Source organism: Cornus florida, unplaced genomic scaffold (assembly GCF_030987335.1).
Source record: "Cornus florida cultivar Cherokee Brave unplaced genomic scaffold, ASM3098733v1 CherokeeBrave_3.0.0_Hap2_Chr01, whole genome shotgun sequence".
NCBI classification, from domain to species: Eukaryota; Viridiplantae; Streptophyta; class Magnoliopsida; order Cornales; family Cornaceae; genus Cornus; species Cornus florida.
Window position 1 is genome coordinate 91,342,396 of NW_026775571.1, and position 4,614 is coordinate 91,347,009.

Genomic DNA, 4,614 nt, shown 5'->3' on the forward strand with positions numbered 1-4,614 from the left:
TTCCATAGCTGAACCAGAGTGAACTTCAGAGAGCATTTAGTGAGCCTTTGCTGAACTTTTGTTCTAGTATTTCATCAGAGCTTTTGTTCTGCATTTTTCTCATCATCTCTCATACATTTCATACTTAGAGTTTGAGCTTCACTTTATTTCATATATACTCTATTGTGAGGTTTGATTTGTATCAGTTCTTGAGAGGATTTCTTATACTACAAATTCTATCTACAAATCTGCTGTAAGCCTAGGAGGAAGAGTTTCTCTTAGCAAAGAAATTGTAAGGGCTGGTGTGGCCTATGTAAAACTAAGAGAGGTGGTCTCTTAGCAAGGATACTGTAAAGGGTTGGTGTGACCCAAAAGGAAGCCTAGGAGAAGGGTGTTCTCCTAACTAAAAAAGAGAAGCAAGGTCTTACTTCAATTAAATGTTTGCTCTCCACCATTAAGAAGAAGCTCTAAGGAATTTAGGAAGTCTCAAGAGGGATCTTGAGCCGAGGAGTAGGAGTTTCTGAACCTCGCAAAAATCGCCGTGTTATTGTTTGCAATTTCTCTTCCTTTATCTCTTTTACAGTTATGCTAAATTGATTACTTTCATATCTTATTTATTACATAATTGGTTATACTATTGATTAGAAATTGTACTTCTATAATTTACAAAAATTGGCAATTGACTCTATTCACCCCCCCTCTAGAGTCAATTCTTGGGTAACAATTGGTATCAGAGCCTAAACTCTATTAAAGGACTTAACCGTCTTAGAGCACGATCATGGCCAATAATGGTAGTATGACACTCTTAGAAGGTTATCCCATTGATAAACCTCCTTGTTTTGATGGAAATGATTATATCTATTGGAAAATTAGAATGAGGGCATTTTTAAAAAGTATTGATATTGATGTGTGGAAAGTTATAGAAAATGGTGGTCATATCCCAACTAAAGTTCTTGAAGGAAATAAAATTCCTAAGTCGAAAGGGGAATGGGATGAAAATGATCATAGATTAATACAGTGTAATACTTTAGCCATATGCCATCTTTATTGTGCATTAAGCAAAAGTGAGTTTAATAAAATTATCTTTTGTAGAACGGCTAAAGAAATTTGGGACTTGCTTGAATTAACATATGTTGGATCAAGTTATGATAATGATTCAAATATAAATGAACCCTCTAGCATAAATGAGATACATTTTAGTTTTACTAACATTACTAATCATTTGAATGTTATTGGTAGAACTAACTCATCCACCTATAGTGAAGAAAGTGACAAAATGCAAAAGAAGAGTATAGCTCTCCAAGTTTCTAGCAAAGAAGCAAGTAACATCAAAGAGGTGGTCAATCTTTGTCTTATGGCCAATGAAGAGGAGCTAAATTATAATCATGAATCCTTTGTTTTAGAAACTTCCTATAATGAATTAGTTGATGAGCATAATGATTTGCATAATGCATTTAAAGAGTTACATGATGTGCTAGAAACAATGCTTGTGAAATGTGTTTCGTTTAAAAAGGAAAACCATGATCTCTCTCAAAGACATGAAAAAGTTCAAATCGAAAATGATTCTTTGAAAAAGGAAGATCATTATCTTGTGCAAGAATTAGAAAAGATTCAAATTGAAAATGAGTCATTGAAAAATGAAATGAAATATGTTTTTTCTAAAGAGTTGTCATCAATTGATCTTATTTCCGAATATGAGTCTCTAAAGAAAATCATTCATGATCAAAATGATATTTTAGCAAAGTTTACCAAAGAAAAAGAGAATTTGAATACTATACTTGGAAATCAAAGAGATATCCTTTTTAAAAATGAGATACAATATGATCCTCACACTAAAGATGCATGCTTGTTAAGAAGAAGAAATCATTTGTATGATAATTTTGTCAAGAGTGGTACCCAATCCTCTAAATGCAATTATAGGACATAAGATTCATAATTGTCCATTTAGAAAGAAGTTGAGGTCCAAGAAAATTTGGGTTCCAAAAGGAACTTATGCTCCATTACCTAACTCATATGGAATCAATAAAATTTGGGTACCAAAAGAAGAATATGTAACCTTTCCTTGTAGGATTACTTGATGACATCTTCTTCAATCAAGGATTAGGAAGGAAACATCACACTTGGGAACAAACCCAAGGGCTAGGTTATTGGTTAAGCTCCACACAATCTTTCCATACTATGAATTGCTTAATTCATGGTTTGTTGAAATCATTCATATATTGTGAAAATTTTCTTTTATTATAATTCAAGTTTTCATCAATTATGTAAACTATTTTTAGTGCATGATTTTTTTTTTTTTGATTGAAAAGTTATTTTTCATGCATTACATTCACATGAATTACTTGTAAATTATGTTTGGAATGATTTATCTTAAACAAGAAGATAGATTTTGCTTGCTTAGAAGGGAAATTGGAATGTCCTCAGAAGAGGAATTTTTTAAGTAAAGCAAACCAGCAGCAGAGCTAACTCCATTCAGAAAAAGAGTCGTCTCTTTGAAGAAAAAGAGTCGTCTCTACATAAGGCAGAGCAGTCTCCACAGATGATATCAAATTGCTTGCTCTCGGGATCTCAAAAATTTTAAGAAAGAGCCTGCTCTATAAAAACAAGAGCCGGCTCCCCAACCTGCATACAAAATTGGAATAGGAAGAGCCGTCTCTAGAAAAAGGTAGAGCTGGCTCCTTCAGTGCTTTTTTCTTCCAACTCTCGGGATCTCCTCCGCAGACAATTGAGCCTGCTCAACAAAAAGGAAGAGCCTGCTCAAAAAAATAAAAATAAAAATAAAAAATAATCTTGAGCCGTCTCCAAAAATTTTAAGAGCCGTCTCCAAAAATTTTCGAGCAGTCTCCACAAAAATTTTAAGAGCCGTCTCCACAAATTATCCGAGCCGGCTGCCAAACTGCTTTAAAATCTACTCTCTCAAGATCTAAGATGTGGGTGAGCGGCAGAGCAAAGAAAATATACAATGTTTTGAGCCATCACAATGAGCTCCACTGAACTTCATAGAAAAATGTCTTGGAAAGCTTAAACGGAGAGAAAAGAGCTTCAATTCAAAACCAGTGAGGTCCATTGATACATGACTGTAGATTTGAAAAAAAATAAAATAAAAAAAATAAAGAGGAGTGCTTCTGGGTCTTGGGTGTGCTTCAAGTGTCTATTGACTCTGGTGACGCCCGAGCTACCTTTGAGTTCCATATCAGTTCGGTGAAACTCCGACCAAGTAAGCTTCAGTCTATCAAACCAATTCGGACTCAGCTGTAGCTCCACTAATGTGAAGATGAATGGTAGATTCAAACGATGGTGAGTTTCAGTTCCTAAAAGGCGAAGGTATAGTTCAGCTACAGTGAGGTTCCAAGACCAAACCAAAAGCTGCAACAGCTGCTGCCATAGCTTACATCATCCACAACCTCCGGCGAGCTTCCTTCTATTTCAGAATTGAGTATATCAGTCCGGTGAAGATGCTACAGCAATCAACTTTCCGGCAATAGCTCAGATCAATAAGACCCAAAACCGAAAGCTCTAAGCTTGCATTCAAGCTTCGATGACCAAATCACAAGTTCCTAGCTACAATTTCAGTCCGCCGGCGAGACACAACTATCTCCATCAATACCGGCGAGCTTCATACTACAGCAATGGTTCAGGCAAGCTTCACAAACAGTTCCATTCCATAGTGTTTCAGCTCCGGTAATCAAAACAAGCAGAATTTCAGTCCAGTGAAGTTTCCATTGATCTCGGAACGAAGAAATCATTGATTCCAGCAAGCTTCACAGTTCGTCCAATTAAATCTCAGTCCAAGCAAGTTTCAATTTTGATCGAGCTTTAATATACAGTCATATCTTTAAGCAGAAAAGAATATTGAAAGAGATGTTGTGGGTTGGTTCAATGATGCTGTGTGGAAAGTTTCTTGTCACTTAACATAATAATTGAAAACACGAAGTGACAAGTGGTAGTGCAATTGGAGCTTGAGTATATGCATCATTATTGGGGTTTCAAATTCTGAGGGCACATATGCTTGCTTACAAAGCCTCCTTCCGGGATCTCTTCAATGATGGAAAACAGCTGGCTCTATCCAATGTTGAGCCGCCTCTAATGGAACAATAGAGCAGGCTCCTTATAAAACAAGAGCAGGCTCTAAGAATTTATAGAGCCGGCTCTATACAACATAAGAGCCGGCTCCCATGATGGTTATAAGCATCAGTCTCTCAGCATCTCAAGAAGAGCACAAGAGTAGGCTCCAACAATGCTATGTGCCGGCTCCATCTTTGTTGTTATTTTAGTCTCGACATTTTCTATATTGGGCATTTCAGTTGAAACTTCCAGAGACATGAACTAAGAACTCTAGGACTACTTCATGTTGATTGGGCATCTTCATAAGTACGCTCTCTTCATCACAATTCTCTTTAAAGTTCATGTAACTCTTGCTTTTTAAATGATTTTTAGTCATTAATTTCTAGTAATTAATTTCTAAACTCATCACCTTTAATTCATCATTCCATGAGACCCTTGATTGCAATGTAGCCTTTTTTCTTTCACATGTACAAGACTTATTCTAGCAAGAATTGCTTAGTCTATGGTTTGCAAATTCAAAATTTATGCACAAACTATCATTTGTCCTTTAATTAATCTATTGATCCATTA